Source organism: Bubalus kerabau, chromosome 10 (assembly GCF_029407905.1).
Source record: "Bubalus kerabau isolate K-KA32 ecotype Philippines breed swamp buffalo chromosome 10, PCC_UOA_SB_1v2, whole genome shotgun sequence".
NCBI lineage: Eukaryota > Metazoa > Chordata > Mammalia > Artiodactyla > Bovidae > Bubalus > Bubalus kerabau.
In genome coordinates, this window is record NC_073633.1 from 94154632 (window position 1) to 94179888 (window position 25257).

General features: G+C 52.5%; 1 protein-coding gene across 3 annotated transcripts in view; it reads left to right on the forward strand.

Moving 5' to 3' along the window:
• Positions 1–25257, forward strand: part of ADCK1 (aarF domain containing kinase 1) — a 129740-nt gene that overhangs the window by 61073 nt on the left and 43410 nt on the right. The gene's annotated exons all lie outside the window — the stretch shown is intronic.

The following is a 25257-nucleotide window of genomic DNA, read 5'->3' on the forward strand; positions in this document are numbered from 1 at the left end:
TGCTGACAGGAGGGGCAGCGGAGGCAAAAGCAGACGGGGAGAGGTGAGGGCAGGGTGCTCTTGGCCCATGTGAGAGGTTCCTGGTGAGCGGAGCCCCAGGTGGGCATAGAGCAGAGACTGGGGCAGGGGCTTGGGTGGGCAGTGGGCTTGGGGCCTGGGGAGGGGACTTGCAGAGGGAGTGGCCAACTCTGGGGTGACCCTTATCATTTCCACACGTTTGCATTCAGGACCTCATGCTGGTGTGCACAGAACTTTGTGAGAACGAGGACAAGGTGCCCCAGCTGGGTCCTGCTTTCATGTGGCCGTCAGGCTCCTATATTGAGTCTTTGAGGTGGGCAGGAGCCAGAAGCTGCCTGTTGGCTTTATTGGCCTCATAACCAGGACTTCCCTGGTGGCTCAGACGATAAAGCGTCTGCCTACAATGCGGAAGACCTGGGTTCAATCCCTGGGTTGGGAAGATCTCCTGGAGAAGGCAATGGCAACCCATTCCAGCATTCTTGCCTGGAAAATTCCATGGATGGGGGAGCCTGGTAGGCTGCAGTCCATGGGGTCGCAAAGAGTCGGACACGAGTGAGCAACTTCAAGACCTCGGACGAGCAACTTATCTTCTCTGATCCCTCAGGTTCCTCTTTAGTACAATGGAGTTAATAATGGTAACTTACCTCCTTGGCTTGCTGCAGGGATGGAATGAATCAATGAATGTGGAGCGTGGAGCCCACGCCTGGTGCAGAGCAGGTGGCCAGCAAACATGAGCTACCGTTTCTGTGTTGTGCTGGATGCCTTCGGTGCATGAGGAACCAAGGTCCTGAGGGACTTGAAATGGTGGAGCTGGGTCTTTAACCATGTTTTCTGATACAAGACTGTGGTTCTCTGTCCCCGATGCTATTTTGCTAGAAGAATCGGCCTTTCCCTCTCCCTCCCCTCCCACTGGTACCCAGTGTTCCATCTAGTGGCCAGCCCCAGCCCTCACTGGTGGAAGCCTCCCGCAGGCTGCCTTGGAGCCTGTCCCCCGGGCTTCTTGAGAGCCTCCCTCCGCCCTGGGAGGCTGCCAGCGGCTCACTGGGCACTTTCCTGAGGCTACTCAGCAGTGCCTGCGGTGTGGTCTTGGACTGACTCCACAGATGGGATAGAGCCATGGGTGCCCGGGGTCAGGGAGCTGGTAGCTGTGTTGTGTCTAGTGATAGCTGACGGTGAACAATGTCGGATTCGCGATATCAGAAGAAGATTTAGCTTCAGGACCAGGGACCAGGCTTGATCACTCCAGAGCTTTTGTGTAGCAGAGTTTTATTAATGTGAAAAAGGGGCAGAGAAAGCTTCTGACACAGACACTGGAAGGGGGGTGGAGCGTGCCCCCCTTGCTAGTGTGAGCAAGGGAGCTATATCCTTTTTTAATTGGTTATTACAATAAATCAAAAGAATTTTACCAGACCCACTCCCACACTTACATTTTAGGATAACAGGGTTAGAACTTAACAATAGAAAGATCCTACCAGACCCACTCCCATAATATACATTCTAAGATATCAGGCTGAGCGCCGAAGAATTGATGCCTTTGAACTGTGGTGTTGGAGAAGACTCTTGAGAGTCTCTTGGACTGCAAGGTGATCCAACCAGTCCATCCTAAAGAAGATCAGTCCTGAGTGTTCTTTGGAAGGACTGACGTTGAAGCTGAAACTCCAATACTTTGGCCACATGATGTGCAGAGCTGACTCATTTGAAAAGACCCTGATGCTGGGAAAGATTGAGGGCAGGAGGAGAAGGGGATGACAGACGATGAGATGGTTGGATGGCATCACTGACTCAATGGACATGGTTTTGAGTAAACAACGGGAGTTAGTGATGGACAGGGAGGTCTGGTGTGCTGCAGTCCATGTGGTCACAAAGAGTCAGACACGACTGAGCGACTAAACTAAACTGACTGAAGATATCAGGATTAGTCAGAAGGTTTTCAGGAAGGAGAAACTGTCCTCAAGCAGGATATATTATTGTTATATAATCCCTAGTACAGAGTTTAAACAGTTGTGTAATCATCAGTTCCAGGCTTAAAGAAGAAAAACTGTTTTATGTGACTCAGACTAAGGAATGTAGAGGAAAAAAAAAAGTTTGTCCTTTCCTCCTCCTTGAGACCCCCAGACCCCTCTCTCCTCCTCCGGGACCCCGGACTTCTCATCAACCTGCCTAGGAATTGACTCTCTCACTAGGGCCCCGCGGGCCTGCCTCACCTGAAGGATGGCAGCTGGACTCAACTTCCCTTGTCCTGGAGGAGTTGGGTATGGGATGAGTGACGAATATGCCCTGGGTTGAACTGGGGCTGGAGAAGAGTGTAGAGGACAGGCTGCAGGGGAACTGCACCTACCCCGGGGCCTGTGAAAGCTTTCCTCCTCGATGACAGCCGCCTCTGTGGTCCAGTGTTCCCCGCTGTCTACTTTCCAGGGCCGACGCAACTCCTCCCTTTGCGTCTCTGACTTCCCTCATGTTTTGATGGAGCTCTCCTCTGTGTCAGCCCCTGGGGGTCCCCGCCCTCGGGATGGGGGTGGGGGGGCTCCTGCCTGGTTCTCATACCACCCCAGCAGGGGGTGGGCCAAGGTGGGCTCGGCCTTTATACCACTCCCAGGGCTGCTGGAGCTGGGGACCAGTCGAGAGCTTCAGCTGTCTGTAGACCTGCTTCTTTTGGTCTTCAGCAGAGCCTTGGAGTTTGTTCTGGTGTCTGGTTCCTTCGTCTCCCCAGACAGCGCCCCGCCTCCCCCAGGCTACCGCCGGAATGTTCTGCGAGGGGCGCAGAAGGCGCTGGAGTGCGGGCAGGACCCGGTGTGCCGAGGGGGGAGACGACCCTCTCTGCCGACTTGGGCTCCTCCAGCCTTCCCAGCAGCTCTCAATAAAAAACGCATTTATATTAAAAAAACATAATGAAAAATAGAAAAACATTTTTCCCCCCAATAATGCCGAACATCCAAAGGAGATTTTTATCAATTATGGGAGAGAGATTTGGGCCATAAAATGGTAATTTAACGAGCGGGAGATGGATGGCGGGCAGTGTCCCTGTCAGCGGACGGACGGCGCGCCCTTAGTCCCGGGGACCGAGGCGCCGCCTGCTCTCCCCGCCCCGGGCCCGCGCCCCTCCCCTGGGCGGGGGCGCCGGTCCGCCTGGTGGACCCGCACAGCCGGCCGCGGCCCCCTCCAGCCTGTGCACCGAGGCCCCGGGCAGCGGGGCGCCCCCTCGCGCCCACGTCCTCCGCAGCCTCACACAAGCGCCCTGACCGCTCGGATGTCTCCCGCCAGCCGGCCTCTGCTCCTCAGGCCCCCGTCTCGTCCCTCCTTGTTCCTCAGGCTTTCTCCTCCTCTAAGCTCCCACTCTCACCACCACTGCCGCTGCTACTGCGACAACAGCAACACCACACACACACACACACACACACACACACACACACACACGGAGACACATACACATAGACACATGCACAGATGGACACACACAGAGAGACACGTAGGCAGACGCACACACATAGACACAGATGGACACACACAGACACACACAGATGGACACACACACACACAGACACTCAGACACACACAGAGACACGTAGACAGACACACACACATAGACGCAGATGGACACACACAGAGAGACACGTAGGCAGACGCACACACATAGACACAGATGGACACACACAGACACACACAGATGGACACACACACACACAGACACGGAGACATACACATAGACACATGCACAGATGGACACACACAGAGAGACACGTAGACAGACACACACATAGACACAGATGGACACACACACACACACAGACACTCAGACACACACAGAGACACGTAGACAGACACACACACATAGACGCAGATGGACACACACAGACACACACACACAGACACTCAGACACACACAGACACACACATAGACACACGCATAGATGGACACACACAGACACACACACATACAGAGACACGTAGACAGACACACACACACAGACACAGATGGACACACACAGACACACAGATACACACAGACATACACGGATACACACAGACACACAGATGGGCACACAGACACAGACACACACACATAGACACACACACAGATGGACACACACACAGACACACGTGCAGATACACACACAGATGGACACACACACAGATGGACATATGCACAGATACACGCGCAGATGGACACACACACAGATGGACACATGCACAGATACACACACAGATGGACACACACAGGCACAGACACACACAGACACACACGCAGATGGGCACATGCACAGACACACACACATACTGACACACACACACACACACATAGACACAAACACATAGACACACATACAGATGGACACATACACAGACACACACACAGATGGACACACACACACACACATACAAACACAGACACACACTGTGGATGCCTGTGACACACACAGATGGACACAGACACACACACACACACTGTGAATGCCTGTCAGGTGTCAGGCATTGCTTTAGAGCTTTCACATGGATCAACTCACTTCTCACTAGAATCCTCTGAGATGGGTACTGGTATTCCTCACTTTACAGCTGGGAAACTGAGGTACAGTGTCTGGTGAAGTGGTCCCCCTGGGCCTCCCCAGGTACCCCCCCAGTCAGGATTAATGGCTCTTTTGTGTTTCCCTACTCCATTGCCGCTGTTAGGCAGTTGTCTGTTGTGTTAAGATTGGTTGCCTCCCCATCTTATCCCCAGTGGGGCCTAGTGTGTGCTCTGCACATAGTAGGTGTTGTAAAGTGGCTGGGTTGACTTCTGAGCTATTTCAGATGCCCCTGTCCCCTTGAACAGGCCAGCCTTCTCTTTCAGCCTGGTGGTCTGGTTGTCTCAGAGGGCAGTTTATGTTCCTGGGATGGCAGGTCCCTTCCCCCTCGTCTTGGGGTTTCCTCAGGATGCTGTCCATGCCCAACACACAGAAGGTGCTTAATAATGGGTTATAACATGCGCTGAGACACTCCATCGGAGGCAGGGCATCATGGCTCGGGGTTGCGGGGCCTGGGGTTCTCAGGGAGGCCAGCTCTGCCCCGCCTCGGTCTTGGTCCCACTGTTCCCTGGGACATTCCTGTACAAGCCTGTAGAGTGCTGTATGAGGGTGTGTCTGGGGCTATTTAAATGACGGGCTGATGGGAGGCCAGGGTTTGGAAGGAGCAAAAGGATCATTTCTGAGGCAGCATGGCATAAAGGTTAATAAAACAGGCTCTGGATTCAGCAGGCTTTGCCCAGACCCTGAATCTATCATATTCTCACTATAGCGTTAGTTCTTTCTTTAAAAAAAAACCTCTATTTATTTCATTCATTTATTTGTCTGCACTAGTCTTAGTTGTGGCGTGCGGGATCTAGTTCCCTGATCAGGGATGGAACCTGGGCCCCCTGCATTGGGAGCTCAGAGTCTTAGCCCGGGGCCCACCAGGGAAGTCCCTCACTGGTTTTTTTTTTTTTTTTCCCCTGAGCTTTAGTTTCCTCATCTGTAAACAGGAATGGTAATAGAACCTTTGCATTAACAGGGCTGTGATGAGGATTGAGAGGCTAGACCATCTAAAATGCAGTGCCCAGCTTATCGTGAGTCCCAGCAGCTGTTAGCTGTGGTTGTCATGTGTGGGGTTGTGAGGAAGAAACGAAGCAGTAAGACAGGATCCTCACTTTATATCCAGCCCCTCACCTGGGTGCCCGGATCTTCCCGGGGTTTGACAAACACTGTATCTTCTCATTGAGCCCTCACTGACTGGAGGCAGCTGCTTTAGACAGCAGTTATCCCAGAGTGTCACTAACTCATGGGTTATACGGATTTTGAAATCATCTTGTCCAAGCCTGGTTTTGTTTTTTTTTTTTTGCAGGTGAGGAAACTGAGGCTCAGAGAGGGGAAGTCACTTGCCCAGAGTGGCACAGTTGCTTGGTGATAAAGGCAGGAGTGGAACCTGGGTCTCCCAACCCCTGACCCAGGGCTCGTCCTCCCGGACTCTTCTGTTCGGGGCTGGAAGCTTTGTGCCCGGAAGGAGGAAGCTGGCATGGGAAACGAGGCCATTCTTGTTCTCAGCGAAACCCAGAGGGCCTCAGGTAGCTTCCACCCTGCTTGGGACCATGGAGTCCCTTGTGGACTTCGAGGAGGCTGGATGTCCCTAAGTTCACCCCCCAAGGGGATGGGATTCTGTTCTTTGTATCCTTCTGTCAGCCCCATCTGTGGTTTGAGGTGATTCTACCTGTTTGCTCACCAGTTTGCCCTCAGCCCACAGGCCAGGCTTGGGGTGGTGCCCATCCCTGGCATCTGGCATGCAGGGATGCCCACATCCTCTGCTGAGCTGCTGTGCCCAGGCTGTTCTGTGAAGAGAGAGCCTCAGCTCATGGTGGCCACATTCACAGACTGATACTTTGCTCGCCCAGAAAATACAGGTTTGTTGAGTGACTGATAGCTCTTACCTCTGTGTCAGGGCTGTGGAGGATACAGAAAGCGTCAAAGCCACGTCCCTCCTTCGCACACCCCCAAAACCAGGCAGACAGAACACTCCACAGGGGGCATAATTAGAGAAGAATTAAGTGCTCAGCTGTGGGGCTGATGCAGGAGAAATGCAGGGCTCGGGTGGCAAAGAATCCACCTGCAATGCAGCAGACCCTGGTTTGATTCCTGGGGTCAGGAAGATCTGCTGGAGAAGGGATAGGCTACACACTCCAATATTCTTAGGCTTCCCTTGTGGCTCAGCTGGTTAAGAATCCCCCTGCAATGTGTGAGACCTGGGTTGGGAAGATTTGCTGGAGAAGGGATAGGCTACATACTCCAATATTCTTGGGCTTCCCTTGTGGCTCAGCTGGTAAAGAATCTTCCTATAATGCAGGAGGACCTGGGTTTGATCCCTGGGTTGGAAAGATCCCCTGGAGAAGAGAAAGGCTACTCACTCCAGTATTCTGGCCTGCAGAATTCCATGGACTGTACAGTCCATGGGGTCGCAAAGAGTCGGACACGATAGAGCGACTTTCACTTTCACTTTTCACTTTGTGGGGCAAGTTCAGAAGGGGTTCTTGGATGAGGTGGGCCGTGAACTGGCCCTCACAGGATGAGGAAGATTTAAGGAGGGAGATATGAGAGCACGAGGAGCTGGGCGATGTGGTGGCCAGGGCTGACCTCAGCTTGTTTCCCACTGAGAGCAGGCCAGGAGGGCTGGAATGACAGGGAACTTGGCTGAGGGTCTGTTAGTTTGCAAAAGCTGTTGTAATGAAGTACCAGAGGTCAGGTGGCTTATGCAACAGAAATCTGTTGTCATATAGTTCTGGTGGCTGGAAGTCCAAGATCCTGGTGTCAGCAGGGATGGCTCACCTGTGGACATCGGGGAGGCCCTGTTGCGTGCCTCTCCCCTTGCTTCTGGAGGTTTGCAGGCAGTCTGTGGATTTCCTTGGCTTATAGAAGCATCACTCCGATTTCTGCCTTCACCCTCACCTGGCGTTCTCCCTCTGTGTGTGTGTGTGTGTGTATCTCTGTGTCTGAATTTTGAGTTTTCATAAATGCAGTCCTGTTGGATCAGGGGGCCAGCCTATGCTACCATGATCTCATCTCGACTAATTACATCTGCAAGGACCCTGTTTGCAAGCAAGTTCGTGTCCTAAGCGCTGGAGGCTAACACATGGATATTTGGACACAAATCAACTCATTATGGGTGGTGTGTTGGCTGTGAGGATCAGAATCCCAACTTGAACTAGCGGAGGCAAAAAGGCAGATGTCTTGGCTCGTGGAACCACATCTTAGCAAGGGTTGGAGTGGAACTGTGCCTTCCGGGAGCTCTTCCCGGACTCTCCTCTCTGTCTCTCAACTTCTTCCTGAGTGACCTTCATGACCTTTGTGAGTGAAGGTCAGCTTCACTCGTGGTTCCCTCCATGACCACTGGCCACCAGCCTCTCTTGGCCTCACCTCTTCCCAGCTGTGGCCCCAGGAGAGACTCTCTGTCCTCTTCTAGTTTCACTTTACAAAATTAAGTGTTCCCCATAGACCCCCCCCCAACTCAGGTCTATCTGGAACCTCAGACTGTGAGATGAGGTTTTGCAGATGTAAGCAGGCAACCTGAGATGAGTTTATACTGGCTTAGGGTGGGCTGCAGTGACTGGTTTGTCCTTTTAAGAAGGCCATGAGACAGTGGGAGCAGAGATCTGAGTGATGTAATGATGATGAACTGAGAGACTCGGAAGATTGCGGGATGCCAGCAGAAGCCAAGAAGATGCAAGAAAGCATTCTCCCTTAGAACCTGCAGAGGGAATGCAGGCCTGCCATCACCTTGATTCCAGGCTTCTAGTCCCCAGAACTGTGCAACAATACATTCGTATTGTTCTAAGACACCCAGTCAGTAGTGATTTGGTGTGGTAGCCCTAGGAAGCAAACATGGCATCCGTTCCGTACAGACCAGTCACTGTGGTCACAGGAGGTGGGTCTGTGAGATGTCACCCCTCCCGCCCCCATTCAAACCCCAAGGTTACAGCTGGGGTCGGGTGGAAGGGGCAAGGCACAGAAAGGCATGAAGAAGAGGGGAAGGCCAACAGAACCAGAGATGTTCGTGTCAGCGGATGATAATGGTAGTTTCTGGGATTTGGTACTTGTGATGTAGTACACCTTGGATGGATGTTTTGTAGGTTTTGTTTCTAACCCTTACAGTCATTCTGCAAGGTTGGTAGGTTTTACCATTCCAGTTTTGCATATGAGGCAGCAGAGGCCCTAGAAGGTTAAGCAACAGCCAGAGTCACAAAGCTAAAAGAAGCAGAGGAAGGTTTGGAACTCTGTTGCCTAAGGCCCTGCCCCTCCTGCCTTCTAGCTGCTAGCCCTGAAGAGGAGCTGGTTCCTGGAGGGCATTAGAATAGGTGTTAGAGTGGGCTTGGGTATGTAAGCTTCAGGGAGTGGCCCCAGGTTCCAGCCCTTAGTAGTAATGTTACATCAAATTAGCTAAGTGTGTGTGTGTGTGTGTGTGTGTGAGCGCGCACGTGTGTGCATGCAGGCATGTGTATGCACATATGTTATGCAAGCTCCCATGACTAATGAAAAAAACATTTCAGGCAGAGTCAGTCAACAGTGCAAGATGGATGGAGTGGCCCAAGGCAGGAACCTTAGGAGGGGGCGGGGACTCTGTCCGTCATTCATGCCTAACAGAGGTGAACTCTCCTTGATGTTTAATCGCTCAGTCGTGTCTGACTCCTTGCAAACCCATGGACTATAGCCCGCCAGGCTCCTCTGTCCATGGAATCCTCCAGGCAAGAATACTGGAGTGGGTTGCCATTCCCTTCTCCAGGGGATCTTCCTGACCCAGGGATCGAACCTGTGTCTCCTGCATTGGTAGGCGGATTCTTTACTGCTGAGCCACCAGCCTGTTTTAGTTGTCTCCTGGGGCTGAGGCAGCGCCACATTCTTCCCTCACCATCCCATCCTCCTGTAGCTCCAAACAAGTGCCCTCAGCTGAACAGTGAGTCAGATGGCTACAGGCCAGAGGATGAGTGCCATAGTCTCTGCCCTTGAAGGAGCTGCCTGGACAGCTGACACCTCATGTCCTCTGGGGCTGCTTGAGGGACTGCAGGGCCCTCATCTTCTCCTTGAATGCAACTGTGGCCTTTTGTCCCCTTCCTGTGGAAAGTGGGTCCCTACTTGCGTCTCTCAGGGCTGGGATTGGTGGCATGGGCGAGGTGGATGTGATTGCAGTAGTTTCTGTCTCCATGTGAGCCCAACAACTGTCTTTACTGGTGATAGCCAGCGTAGAAGCGATGGTTTGGAGGAGTCCCAGGTTCTGCCCCATCCTACAGAGAATGTAATTGCCAACTTTGGCCCAGTGCTAATGGAACGAGAGCTGCTCATCCTGGTTGGGGGCTCCCAGAAGATGACTCCAAGGAAAGGGTTCCAGGGCAAGTGGTTTTGTGGAAGCTTAGATGCTTGGGCTTCCCAGGTGGTTTAGTGGTAAAGAATCCACCTGTTAAGAAGGAGATGCAGGTTCAATCCCTGGGTCAGGAAGATCCCCTAGAGAAGGAAATGGCAACCTCACTCCAGTATTCCTGCCTGGAGAATTCCATGGAAAGGCGAGCCTGGTGGGCTATAGTCCATGGGGTCGCAGAAGGGTTGGACACAACTGAGCGACTAAGCAACAGGAACAAACAGCAGGTGCTTCCAGTAGGGAAGGGGAGTGTGGTCCAGGGCAGGGAAGGCAGCGGTGGCTATGTGCTCCTAAACCAGCTGCCACGGTGGGTGGATGAAGGTTAACTCTGTGGGGAGGCTGGGAAATGGTGCCAAACAGTCTCCTTAGAATTATCCCACCCAACAGCCAGGGAGAAGGTAGCGTGTTTATGCACCAGCTAACTTCCTGAGTGAGGGCTACTCCTGAGGGCTGTTAATTCCCGTGGCTTTGGAGGCAGAGTCCTCAGGCACAGATGCAAATATGGAGAATGGCAGTCAGGCCAGAACCAGAGGAAAGACCAGAGGGAATGTGTGGGACCCTTGCACAGTTTGCAGACATCACCTCTTACAACCCTCACAGCTGCCCTGGGAGGGGGAAGTGTGGTTATTCCCATTTCACAGAGGAGCAAACCAAGACCAGAGAGGCTGAGCCACATGCCTGGGGTCACACAGAGAGTATCAGGCAGAGTCAGGAGCAAAAGCTGGCCTGACTGCAGAATCCAGGCTCCTAACCCCTGAGTTCCCTTGCTCTCTGTAAGGAGCCCTCTGCTTTTCACAAGGTTTCCTGTTCTGGCGTTTGGTGGCCTCTCCTAGCACTGCTGAGTGGGAGCTGGGGCAGGCAGATGGGGAACCCTGGCAGGTCAAGGAACTGAGTATTGATGAAGGGCTTGTTTTCTCCTTCCTCGGCACGTGTTGGAGGTTTCCAGACGCCCAAGGTCTCATTTAATCCTCACAGCAGCTCAGCGGGGCAGGTATCCCTTTCCGTGTTTCCCAGGTGTGGACACTGAGGTTCAGAGATGCTCCGTAACTTAACTGAGGGTCATACAGCAGGACAGTGGCTCGACTGGTGACTGAACCTTAGCAGTGTCTGACTCCAGAGACCCACACGCTTCAGTTACACAGCCTGCTTCAAGGAGGAGAGGGGCTGGTTCAAGGCCCTGCTTTCTTTACATCTGTGTCTCTTTTGCTGTCTTGCATATAGGGTCATTGTTACTATCTTTCTAAATTCCATATATATGCGTTAATATATGGTATTGGTATTTTTCTTTCTGACTTACTTCACTCCGTAGAATAGGCTCCAGTTTCATCCACCTCATTAGAACTGATTCAAATGCATTCTTTTTAATAGCTGAGTAATACTCCATTGTGTATATGTACCACAGCTTTCTTATCCATTTGGCTGCTGACGGACATCTAGGTTGCTTCCATGTTCTAGCTATTGTAAACAGTGCTGCAATGAACATTGGGGTACACGTGTCTCTTTCAATTCTGGTTTCCTTGGTTGGACTTTGTGGGAGAAGGTGAGGGTGGGATGATTTGAGAGAACAGCATTGAAACATGTATATTATCATATATGAAATAGATCGCCAGTCCAGGTTCGATGCATGAGACAGGGCACTCAGGGCACTGGGATGACCTTGAGGGATGGGATGGGCAGGGAGGTGGGAGTGGGGTTCAGGATGGGGGACACATGTACACCCATGGCTGATTCATGCCAATGTATGGCAAAAACCACTACAATATTGTAAAGTAATTAGCCTCCAAATAAATAAATTAAAAAAAAATAAAAGGCCATGCTGTTGGGCCTCTGAGATGCAGTCTGGCCCCTGGGGGCCAAGGTCCCTCCTGTGACATCACTCCAGTCCTCGCCTTTGCCTTCAGCCCCGGGCTAGCCCCATCAGGTGACGGCTCAGCGGGTGCTCTGAGGAGCCTGGGGATGGGGTTCAGGCACTGTTGGGCTCTCCTCTCCAGCTCCCCTGTGGACAAGGAGCTACCCTTCTGTGCGTGCAGGTGGGGGGCCCTCGTCTCCTTTCACTGGCCCTGCTTGCTGTCTACCCGACACCGCTCCTTGGCAGTAGAGGGGGGCAAGCCCTCCACGTCCACCTGATTTATGTTCCTCGTTGAAACAATAATGTTTAATCTGGAAAGGGCTAATCAATTTTTTATGCTGATTATGAATACGCCAGCTGTGCCTGCTTCTTTATTCATGGAGCTTTAGGAACAAGCCTGTGTCCCAGACAAGGCACCCTTGGTGATATCTGCCCACAGGGGGCTCTGCTTCAGGGAGGACCCCTTAGGGGCCTTGCCTGTGCCACTTGGGAGTGACTCTGAATGTGTGTGTGTGTATGTGTGTGTGTGTGTGTGTGACCAGAGAGGGTAAGCCGACTCCCGGTGGAGAAGCAGATGTAGTGAGTACATGTGCAGGTATGTGTGTGTGTAGGAGGCGGCTGGGGGGCACAGTTAGGGGCGTGTTGGCTGGAAGGTAAGTGTTCCGGGATCACAGAATTGGGAATGATATCAAGGATCACATGCCCTGACACCCCCTTTTATAAGCGAGGAGGCGTTGAGATCCAGAGAAGGTGAAGCAGCTTCCTCAGGTCACACTGCCGGTTGGTGGCAGGGGGTGGGATGAGAACCCCGGACTTGGAGGGCGTAACACTTTCCACAGCGGAACGGGCGGGGTGGAGTCAGAGGAGGGTGCTGTGTGGGCCGCTCTCCTCCAGTTATTGACATCACGCAACTGACATCTCAGGGGAGCCTGTGTTTTGGATACAGAGAGAGCTGTAGACGTAACTTAATAAGAGGTTGAGACAGGACGAGAGGAAGTTCTCTGAAGTTTGGGCAAGTTTTCCGGTGTTCTTGGAAGCCGCAAATAGGGATGCAGGGAGGGCTGAATTAGGGCAGCGTCTGAAGGGGGACAGAAGCGGGCAGGACGTCAGTGCTGTAAAAGGAGCGCCTGCGGACAGGCCCGGAGGGTGGGTGGAACAGCCTGAGCAGACGGGCAGAGGCAGGGCTGAGGACCCCGGGGAGACCTCTGAACCCGAGCTGCACCCGGGGGCCGGGGCCTCTGAGGCTGCGGCTGGGTGGCGTGGCTGGCCCACGGGCTGGGGCTCCCGTGTGGACCCTCTGCAGCCTTCCTGCCTCCCAGGACCTCACCCATCTTTGGCTTGTTCATTTATCGGCTCAGCAGATGTTTACCGAGCTCGGTCGTGTGGGCACCGGGGGTCATGTGCGCGAGCACACTGCCCTTACGGGCGCTCGCGATCCAGTTGTGGGGACCGCAGATGCTAAGCAAGCATTCGGGAAAATGAAAAGCCATTGGCACTTGTGATAAAGGCCGCAAGAGAAAAGTAGTGCTCTTCGTGTGGGGGCCTGGGTGGCCTTTCTGAGGAAGTGAGAATGAAGCCAAAGCCAGAGGGACCTTAGAGGAAGGAGAGGCGGGACAGAGAGAACGCAGAGGCAGCAGGCTGGGGCAGAGCGTGGATCTGTCTGGGGGGCAGAAAAGGGGTGTAGTGGCTGGACAGAGAGACATTCCAAAAGGTGAGGCTGGAGAGGCACTGGGCGTGTTCAGGAGATCGGAGGCTGGCAGGGGCGCTGGCTCCCAGCAGAGAACAGCACAGCCCAGCCTGCAGGCTCAGAGGGGATCGGGATGGAACCGGATGACCAGTTACCAGGCTCTCGAGGTCATCTAGGCAAGAGGTGATGGTGGCTCAGATGAAGAGTGAACAGATGTGCTTTGGAGGCTGAATCCACAGGACTCAGGATGAATCAAACAGGGAGGCGTCAGGGAGAGGGACGCCCAGGGTTCTGATCACAGTGCTGAATGGGATGGTGGGGGAAGTGAGTTAGCAATTCAGCCTGCAAGCAGCTTGGGGAATGGTCTTTGTACAGGGCTGGGTTTGCACAGTGGTCCCCTCTCTCCTTAAAGCTGATGGTCAGAGAAGGCTGGAGAGTCCATGGGAGACTCAGCAATTTGGGGTTCAGCCTGGAGAGGCTTGGATCCAGCACTGGGTTCCTGGTGTCCAGATATTTAAAAAAGTCGTCAGCGCCCCGATCTGATGAGAGCTGTAGGAGTGTGTGTGTGTGTGTGTGTGTGTATGTGTGTGTAAAACGGGTTTTATAGAAGGAGGGGCTGTTACTTCAACAACGGGGACAGCTCCTGTGTCATCAGCATGATGATGATGAGGGGTCTCTCAGGGCCCGCGCTGCTCTTCCTGTCTCTGGTGTGTGAGCTGATGACAGGTGCTTCTGTGTGAGGTCTGAGGCTCTTTGAGAGGAAGGGGAGAGGCTGATTCAGGTATTAGGGTTTGACCTGGGGGCTGGGAGGGAACGTTGGAGGCAGCTGGGGGAGCAGAGAGCGCCCTGCCCTGGAAAGTGGGTGAGGACAGGACTGGTTCTAGGTGTGTGCCCTGGTGCAGCAGAACCGGAAGTCGTGACGTGCCCTTCCTGGTTCACATCTCAGGGTTTGCACTTGACCTGGATTCCCCACACTACTGGTGCAGCTCTTTGTCACAGTCTCCAGTGTTCTAGCCCCACCTCTATCCTGGGAAGTGCAGGAAAAAGAATAAAAACTGGCATATACTGAGAGTGTTACACTAGCTCTGTTTCAGGGCCTGTTTTAGATCCCTATTGCTGCTATAACAAATTACCTTGGATTTAGTAGCTTAAAGCAATATACATTTATTATATTACTGTCCTGTGCATCATGCTAAGTCACTTCAGTCGTGTCCGACTCTGCAACCTTATGGACTATAGCCTGCCAGCTCCTCTGTCCATGGGATTCTCCAGGCAAGAATACTGGAGTGGGTTGCCATGCCCTCCTCCAGGGCATCTTCCCGACCAAGTCAGAAGCCCTAAAATGCAGGTGCTGGCATTCCCTCTGGAGGCTTGAGGGAAGACTCTCTTTCCTTGTCTTCTCCAGCTTATACAGCTGGTCATGTATGGATGTGAGAGTTGGACTATAAAGAAAGCTGAGTGCCGAAGAATCGATGCTTTTGAACTGTGGTGTTGGAGGAGACTTTTGAGAGTCCCTTGGACTGCAAGGAGATCCAACCAGTCCATCCTAAAGGAGATCAGTCCTGGGTGTTCATTGGAAGGACTGATGTTAAAGCTGAAACTCCAATACTTTGCCCACCTGATGCGAAGAGCTAACTCATTTGAAAAGACCCTGTTGCTGGGAAAGATTGAAGGTGGGAGGGGAAGGGGACGACAGAGGATGAGATGGCTGGATGGCATCACCGACTCGATGGACATGGGTTTGGGTGGACTCCAGGAGTTGGTGATGGACAGGGAGGCCTGGCGTGCTGAGGTTCATGGGGTCGGAAAGAGTTGGACACGACTGAGCGACTGGACTGAACTGAACTGAACATTCTTGGCTCGTGGCCCCTTCCTTCATCTTCAAAGCCAGCAGCGAAGCGTCTCTAAGTTTCACTCTCTGTCATGCTTTCTCCTCATTCCTTTTCGCATCTTTGCTCTAATACTGGCCCTTCTGCTTCCCTTTTATCGACATAAGGACCCTTATATCCATTGCACTGGGTCCACATGGGAATTCAGGACACTGTCCCATCTCAAGAGCCTTAATTTCATCATATCTTTGGAGACTGAGACATGGACATCTTTGTTGTTCAGTTGCCCAGTCGTATGCGACTCCTTGCGACCCCATGAACTGCAGCACACCAGGCCTTCCTGTCCCTCCCTGTCCGTCTCCAGAAGTTTGCCCATGATCACGAACATTGAATTGGTGAGTCATCTGTCTTTAGAGAGGGGCATTTTTCTGCCTACCACAGGGCCAAATGGTAAACAGCTTAGGTTTTTCAGGCCACATACTCTCTGTGGCAATGACTGACTCTTCTTCCATTGTAGAATGACAGCGCCTGTAGACAGTAAGGAATGAATGGGCATGCTGGGTCCCAATAAAACTTTATTCATGGGTGTGGAAATTGAGTTTCATGTAACTTGCACATGTCATGAAGTATTATTCTTTTGATCTTCCCCACTTGAAATGTGAGAGTATTCTTTGCTTGTGGGCTGCAATAGCAGGCAGTGGCTGGTGTTCCTAACCCCTGCTTTGGTAGCCAGGCTCAGCCAGGACTGTGTGTGGTTTCCCCCAAGTCTGAGTAGGGGCTGCAGATCCTCCTGTCTCTGGCTGTCTCCTGTTGCCACAACGTACTCCCCTTATTCATGGTTTACACAGGCTGCCCCTCTACCTAGAAGGCTCCTGCTTCCTTTCTTCAGCTGATTAACTGGCTCCTCATCCTTCAGAGCTCAGCTCTTTGTCACCTCCTCTAAGAAGTTCTCCCAGCCCAGGTTTAACCCTCTGAGCACAGGCTCCTATTTCTTTGTGATTTCATAATTAATTCCTGTCTCCCTACTGGACCTGACGTTCCGGTAGTGACTCCAGGGGGTGGTGGCCGTACCCAGTTAGGACTCATTCTCCCCATCGGGTCCCCAGTGACTAGTCCAGGGGCCCTGCACATGGCAGTCATTCAGTGAGCATTTGTTGGATAAACAAATGAGTGACCTTTAGGGGCTATGTTCTCCTGTGTGCAATAGGGGCAGTGATATCTCCTCTACCTAACCTCAAGAGAGGGTAGGGAATTACATAAGAGCAGCAAAGACTATGCAAATACAAGGAATTTCCCATGGTTAAACATTCAGCCCCTGTGGAGCAAAGATATTGTGACATCCCTTATTCTGGCCAAGCTTGAGTTCCAGGAAGAAGTGGTGAGTCCTCACATGAGCAGGCTTGTGGCGGAGGGCGTAGAGCTCAGCCTGTCCAGGTCTTGGGTCTGAGTTCCTGGCAACCCCTGTGTCTGGGTGCTGTGATGGGATGTGAACACTTGGCACAGCCCTAAACCCCCCACCCCCACTCCCCACCCCCGCCCAGACACTTCTCATCTCCACAGACAACTCATCATCTTTGTGCTCTGATCATCTAGGGGATACCTTCCCTGGCTGTGGGTTGGGGGGGTGTCCTCAACTTCACACTGCATTGCCTGGGATCTCTGGTCTTGTTACCCCAGAGATCTCTATCACAGGCAGAGACATAGACCTGTCACCCTGCGTGGCTGGACAAGTTATTAAGATGGGGAACATTGAAAGATTAGATTTATGACAGCCCACGGCGGATTATGAAGAATAATTTATCAAATGTCAGTGCCTGCAGCCTACAATTTACAGAAGGTTTGCTTAAACTGAGGAGATCTGATTGGACTGCACCCTCCCCCCCACCGCTAATGAATGACAGATGTAATGGATGGCTTCCCGGGGCTGGCCAGCCACACTGGGTGTTTATCTGCTTTTTATTAATCATTATTATCACAACATTTCCATAGAGTCCCTCCACCCACAGCGCTCAAGGTGCCCAGCCACCTTGAGGGAACCGTAGCCACTTTAGCTGCCCCGGATCAGCTGGAAGGCCCGGAGACCCCTCGCCAGGAAGAGAATGGGGACATTAAAACCTCACCTCCATTCATTCTCCAGTTATGTGCCAGGTGCCTTGACGGCAATGCTGAGCAGGAGCAGGAGTCTCTCATCTGGACGGGAAGAGGGAGATGCAGCAAATATAAACTGAGGCAAAGTGCAACTGTGTGATGGCTACTGAGGAGGGCAGTGAGCTCTGAGATTGTACACGAGGTGACCATCGAGCTGTGATTTGAAGGGTGAGTAGGAATTCCCTCGAGGAGGAATTCCTATTCATTCCTTCTAGGCAGAGAGGATGGCACGTGCAAAGGCCCTTCAGTGGGCAGGTGGGGAGTGCGCTGGTCATCAAAAGAGGCCTTCTGTTCAGGGCAGAGAGAGCTGGAGGGGGCCAGAAGGAGGAGAAGGGGCAGGAGAGGTAGGCAAGGTCAGCCCCTGTGGGTCATGCTGAGGATCTTGACCCTGGGAAGCTGGTGATGTGTTGGAAGCAGGGAGACATGGCATGATCAGCTCATGTTTGGAAAAACTCACCTGAGCTGTATGTGGAAGAGGGCTTGGCAGAGAAAGGGACACTAATGGGCAGACCAGTTAGGAGTCTTCAGGTGAAAGAGGATGGTGGCTTTCACTCGCTCATAGAGCCTACCTGACAGCCTCCTTGTTCCAATGCCCTTTTCATTAGACCATGTGCTCTTTGTGGAGACCTCAGATGGAGTACCCACTACTCTTGCTACCATTATTGGGGGGTCTTCTTCGGCTCTATCCTAGACTGTTTATGTATGATGTTTCATACAATACTATGAGGTAGGTACCAGAATTCCCATTTTACATATGACAAAGCTGAGGCACTGAAGGGTTATGTCACTGCCCAAACTGATGCACCTTGGAGCCAGAATTTGAGTCAGGGCAGTTTGACCTTGAGCTTGCATTGAAATCACTATGCCTTGCTGTCTCTTGGATCTGACTGTCCTGGCCGGCAGGTGGGCATTCCTAGGGAACACACCATGGTTCTCCTAGGGTGTGGCTGCCCCTGGCTTCTTGCTTCTCTTTCTGTCAGCTACTTGTCACCATCCTGCAGGAAAAAAGAAGCTTAGTCTGACTTGTGATGCCCTTGGCAAAGCCCTATAGATGATTACCCTGTACCTGGAGGCTCTTCAGCAAATTGGTAAGAGTTGAGTGTTGTGCCAGCCTCCTTGCAAGAATTTCGACAGGAATGATGTTTTGTTATTTCTGGGGGTGACCCTTGTTGAGAAGGGCCTCAAGCTCTGCTGTTGGCCCAGCTTGGCAGTAGCAGTAAGTAACAGCCCTGCAGAACCGACGCTTTGATCTTTTAGAACCCCAGAGAGAACACAACTTCCATGAAAGGATCTAGGTGTCCTTGAGCTATTATTGTTGATGTGATTTTTGTTATAATAAATTGTTCTGAGTGGGCAGCTGGAGATGGGGGTGCCCCCACCTTGAGGCAGGGCAGCTGTTGAGTGGGGAGACGGAGAGACACTTGGATGCCCTGTCCTCTCCCCTGGCCCCCCAGGATCTGTATGGTGGTGTTGGAGGTCCCCTCTGCTTACCTTGCCAGAAGGTCCCTTGGGGTTGGGTGAAGCACACTGGGAAGGGGGCACCCTCTCCAGAAGGTCCTGCTAGAATGCAGGTGTGTTTTTCAGAGGCTGTTGCCTTCTTCCAGTAGGATATTCTGCTGGACCAAGGTCTCCTCATGGCTCGGGACTGCCTGTTTTGTTGGTCCATGTTCCTACCGGGGTTTCTGTCATGTATATATTCGTTGACTGATTGGCTTAGGCTTGTTGTTCAGTTGCTCAGTTGTGTCCAGGTCTTTGTGACCCCATGGACTGCCGCTCACCAGGCTTCCTTGTCTTCCACCATCTCCCAGAGTTTGCTCCACTTAGTATGCATTGAGTCAATGATGCCATCCAACTGTCTCACCCTCTGTCTTAGGCTAAGGAATGGCAGATTGGTTTCATCTCATATGCTAACTCTGGTCAGTTGGTAGTGGCTGCCTGGAGCTCAGGGTTGAGAGAGATTTTGAGGCATCATCTGGGCCCAGAAGGAGTGAAGCTGTGATTGATTAATGATGTCTGGCAGGGTGTGCTTGGGGTCCATTAATCAGCTACTGCTGCATAACAAATTACCCCTAAACATAGTGCCTTAAAACAACAGGATTCTGATGTTTTAAGGTCTCTGCGGGTCAGGAACTTGGGGATGACTCGCTGGATGGCTTTGGTTCAGTCTCTTCATGAGGTTCTAGTCAAGATGTCAGCTGGGGTGCAGGCATTGGAAGGCCTGAGTGGGGAGGGAGGAGCTGCCTTCAAGATGGCCCACGGTCGGCAGGAGGCCTCAGTTCCTTACCACGTGGGCCTCTCCACAGATTGCTTGAGGGACCTCGTGACACGGCAGCTTGCTTTCCCCCAGGCAAGCATTCCAGGAGAGAAAGCAAGGAGGACATCACGGTGACAGTTGGAAACTGGACATTGTCCTTTCCTCTGCGTGCTCTTTGTTAGGAGTCATGGTCATTAAGTCCAGCCCCTACTCAAGGGGCAGGAATTGCAGCAACTGGGGCAGCAGTTGATGGGGCAACTGTGAGATGTAGGGATTCTGGGGGCAGGCTCCTGGGAAATGCTGCCCAGAGGGGGCAATGGATTTCCTATCCAAGGCAGGCTTGGACAGTGTTTTGCAGTTCTAGCCAGCTAGGGCTCTGCTGTCTGCCTCAGGCTGGGGTGGGTACCGTTCACTCCTGCCGCTTCATTAGCACGGGGACTTGTCCTTCTCCCCATCAGGCGGCAGCCAAAGGCTGCTGGCACCCAGCCAGGTGTGGGGTGGGCCATCTCAAGACGGTGAGAGCCAGGTGTCGTTTGCTGCTGATGCCATGGTAACCCGCTCAGGTGCCCTGGGCAGTCGTCCTGGCTCCTCACTGGGAACTGCCTGGCCCCAGCATCAAGGCCTGGATTTGCTTCTTTCTAGAGCTGGCCCGTTCAGGGTCTGTTCGACTTGTTAGCTTTATCATACGGGGATGTCGTTTCTGAATCCAGAAGAGGTCTGAGGTGAATGAGTGTGGGGGCAACAGGAGAGGATATTTTCTATTGGACCATCCTCGATAATCTGGAACATTCCCCACCCTGTGAGTGATGCACCAGTCCTCATGAGACTGGCAGGCTGTAGGCTCTGGTGGGGCTGGCTGAGAGACCCAAGTGGAACTCTCCCCAGGGATCATTACTGAGGCGTCTCCAAAGATCCTGACTTCCTGCCTCCTTATTTTGTGGCATTTTGGAAACATTGCCCAGTAACCTGGCTTTGAGGGACTCCTCCTGGCTGATGTTCTTGGGAGTCACTCTGCCCTGGACTGGGGTATCATGTCATGTGGTCTCTCGACTCCTGGACCTCAGCTGAAGCCAGTCTGCTGACATATTTTTCCTTCCAGTTTTATTGAGATGTAATTGATACTCCTCACTGTATAGTTTAAGGTGTACAGTGTGATGGTTTGACTTACATATATTGTGAAATGATTACGGCAATAAATTTAGTTAACATCCATCATTTCATATCAGAGAAGGCAAAGGCACCCCACTCCAGTACTCTTGCCTGGAAAATCCCATGGATGGAGGAGCCAGCCTACCAGTAGGCTGCAGTCCATGGGGTCGCTAAGAGTTGGACACAACTGAGCAACTTCACTTTCACTTTTCACTTTCATGCATTGGAGAAGGAAATGGCAACCCACTCCATTGTTCTTGCCTGGAGAATCCCAGGGATGGAGAAGCCTGGTGGGCTGCCGCCTATGGGGTTGCATGGGGTCAGACACGACTGAAGCGACTTAGCAGCAGCAGCAGCAGCATCTCATATATTCGTGTTACAAAGTCTTAACCTGAGCCTCTGGTCAGCTAACCCCCTAGGGGTGACATGTTTTTTCTGGCCTTTCTGATGTCCATAAACTCTCCACACACACACACACACACACACACACACACACACACACACACGGACACACACACAGACACACACATCATACAAAGCTAGAGCAACTTTCTTTCTGATTATTTTTCCTTTTCCAGACAGGGACATCGATGTATTTGAATCATGGGCCGACAGTAATTAAAAAGCACATAACTAGTCATTTTAAAATGTAGTTGTTTTACTTAATTGATTTTGCCGCCAGACCCAGAGGGGAAGAAATGAGAGCACAGGGGAAAGGAAGCCTTAGAAAGGGAGACAGGTTCCTGCGAGTGACTGGAGGCAGCTGAGGGCCCTGCTTGAATCTAATTGCTGCAAATGGTGCAGTTTGTTTCTGCTAATGGTTTTCTGCTGAAAGGGCTGGGGGATGAGGCCTGATTGGAGGGGGGTGGCGTTTGTTTCAGCTGCATGGGGGGTATAATTCTGCTTTCGGGACAGGGTCTATTTTTCCTTATTCTCTATCAGCATAAAGTACTTTCAGCGAACACTTTGAATCAAGGTTCCATTTAGAGATACTTTATTCATATTTAATTACAGGCTGTAGCACCAATCTTTAATTACCTTTTTTTATAAGCCAGCTAGGAACATTCACTAGCAATCAATTAAATGTGTGTGTGTGTGTGTGTGTGTGTGTTTAAGCACAGTGGGGTGTGGGTGTGTGATTTGCTTGCTGATAGGGCGGAGAAGGGTGGCTCCAGGGGCTCTGGGAGGCAGTGGGGGGCAGGGGTGGGTGGGGCGGGCCATCTGTCCAGCAGGTTCCCTGCGCCCCATGACTGGTGCACCCTCGCTTCCCTCGCCTATTCTTCCACTGGTCAAATGGGGGATTTGGGCAAGTCCTTACAGCTCGGCCTTGTTCAGGGTGCCGAATTGGCACCTGGGCTTGGGTGGTCTTGGGATTGCCCCCCATTCCAGCCCGTGGCGGGAGCAGGGGATTGTAGAAGGCCCCCTCCCCATTCCCAGGGGCTGTGGGAGACCCGCCTTCCTCTCACCTGGAGGCTGGGCTCTGCTTGCCCTAGCCGGTTCCCCCCTCCCCCTGCCCCTCCCCGCTCTTGGCAGCTCTTCTGGACACACAGCCCTAGGGATGCCATGTCAGTCTTCGGTTGCAGTGACTCTGCAACGTCCCTGCAATGACACGGATTTGAAGACTGGTTGTCCTTCTCAGAGCATGAGCAAAATGTTCTTAGGGAGCCAGGCAGAGGCTTGGGGTGGGGGTAGGCTCGGATGACCCCCAAGACCTCTTTGTAGTGGGGAGATTGGCCCAGTCTAGCTGCCAGAGGTGAGGGTCTGAGTTCACAGCTTTTTTTTTTTTTTTTTTTTTCCAGAAAAGCCTTCTCCTTGGTGCTCCTTCAGGAATTACCAGAGGGCTTCCTAGGAAGTGGTGTGGTTGCCGTTATGTAATGGATGGGAGTGTTGCTGAAAGCCCACCTCCCTTCTGTTTCTGGATTTCAGTCCCAGCAAGAGGGTGGGGAGGGGATGGGACTCACACGTACAGAGCCTCTTGGGGGGCACCGGGCACCATGCCCAGGTTCCTTTCATCTATTCCAGCTGGGGCCTGAGTGCACACTGCGTCAGTCAGGGCCCCTTCAGTTGTGTGTGACAGAAAACAACTCACACTGCCTTCAGCAAAAAAAAAAAAGATATTATGGGGTGGGCACCGAGGCGCGGCTAGGACCAGTGTGACCGGGACTCACTCTTTCCAGGCTTGGCTCTCCTCTTTGTTTCTACTGTGTGACCCCTGGTAGCTCCAGACTTCAAGTTCAGTTTTCAGCTTCGGGTTGAACAGCAAGAAGGAAAAGCCCTTCTACCAGTCAAACCGAACAGTTGAGTCTGATTGGACCAGCTGGGTCATGTGTCCACCTCTGATCTAATCAGGATGGCCCGCGGTCCCCGGGGTTCTGACTCAGCAGGCCAGGGTCTCACACCCACCCTGGAGTAACAGGTGGGGTGCCCGCAGGTAAATCCTACTCCCGACACGTGCTTTTACACGTTTAACACTGACTAGTTCCGGTCCTGTTCTAAGTGCAAGGAAGTCAGCAGCGAACAAAACAGAAAAAAAATCGCTGCCTGTTTGGAGCTGGTGTTCTAATGCGGTATGGAGGGCGGGTGGTCCTGTCGTTCTTAGTCTATGCCCAGGCCCAGGATAACGGGTTCTTGTGTGGAGAGACCCCAGGTGATTCAGGGTGATGATGTGGGAAGGAACTGGCCCTCAGGGAGCCCAGAACTCATGAGGGAGGGAAAAAGACAGGTTGCGTGGTTGGGGAAGGGGGTGCTAAGGAGAGGTACAAAATGAGGAAGGAGGAGGACGGGAAGCCAGTCTGGACGCATTGCCCGTGACAGAAGAGGGGAGGCCCCTCCTGCGTTTGCCTGGACCTTTGGCCCCTGCAGGATATTGACAAATGGCATGGAGTCAGTGAAAGCTACAAAAATGATGACAGGGCTGGAGGGAGTGATTTATGAGAGGAGATTAGCAGCGTGATGGTGCGGCCTAGCAAACAAAGGGATGGGGTGGGGGAGGCCGTGGGTCCTGTGAACCTCCGAAGTCCAGGGAGAGGTGAGGGCTGCGGGGCAGCGTGGAGTGGCCACTGCAGAAGGGGGACAAAGCAAGGCAGTGGGGGCCGGGGGCTGCACCAACCTCAGCATGAGAGCCTGGTGTGAGAAGGAGGTGTTGAGACGTACACACAGGGGTGTGTGTATGTGTGTGTGTGAATGTCTGGCTTTTCCAGAATTGTGAGGCTATCCAGGGGACTCAAGAAATGGAGGGGACGAAGATTTCTGCCCTGGGGAAATTCTGCAAGAGGCTTTTGGGGCCCTCCTTCCTATCTGGGAGAGTATTCCTATCTAGACTGTTTAGCTGATAACCAACCACTCAAGTCAGAAAGACCTTTTCTTTCAGAACTGGGATGGCATTTCTAAGAAGGAAGCAGGGGGAGGGAAGAAGGGATAGTGAAGTTGCTTAGTCCTGTCTAACTCTTTGAAACCCCATGAACTGTAAGCCTACCAGGCTCCTCCGTCCATGGGATTTTCCAGGCAAGAACATTGGAGTGGGTTGCCATTTCCTTCTCCAGGAGATCTTCCTGACCTAGGGATTGAACCCGGGTCTCCCACATTGTAGGCAGACGCTTTACCGTCTGAGCCACCAGGGAAGTCCAGGAAGAAGGGAAGAGGAGATGAAAGAGCATCGGGTATACGGTCTGATTCGTAGAGCAAGTGAGGCACAGAGGATGGGGATTGCCCAGGACTCCTAGCATGGCATCACCGGTGAAGACCAAAAGCCCAGCTCTGGTCTGCAGCCTGGGAGCTCTGCCAGGGGGCCAAGTCAGGAGTGAACTCAGGGACCCACGTCGAGGCTCAGGCAGCAACAAGTGGTCATTGCTGGGTTTGGAGCCTGCAGCCCACGTGTCCTTGAGCTTTCCAAGTTGGCAGGGTTGAAACATCTTCCATCTGATGCCCTGTCTTGAGCTGCCCTGGCCCAGGTTCTGTTAACTTTTGAGTGTATCCATATGTGAGAGCCTTGGAGGCACGTGTGGTGCGAGTGTTCATTGCTTAGTCATGTCTGACTCTTTGCAACCCCATGGACGATAGTCCACCAGGCTCCTCTGTCCATGGGATTCTCCAGGCAAGAATACTGGGATGGGTGGCCATTCCCTTCTCCAGGGGATCTTCCTGACCCAGGGATCGAACCTGGGTCTTCTGCCTTGCAGGCAGATTCTTTACTGTTTGAGCCACCAGGGAAGCCCCTGGAGGCCCAATGGTAGGTGATTAAATGGATGGATGATGCATAATCTTGGACATTCTAGATGGCACTTTTTTGGCTTTAAGTGGAGATGCGCTGGGTTTCCAAGCACAGGTGAGTCACGTCCTCCACATGTGTTTTCTGTCTCACTTCCTGAGTGAGGACAGGTGTGTGTGGATTTCCATGGCTGCAAAGGACCCAGGCAAAGCA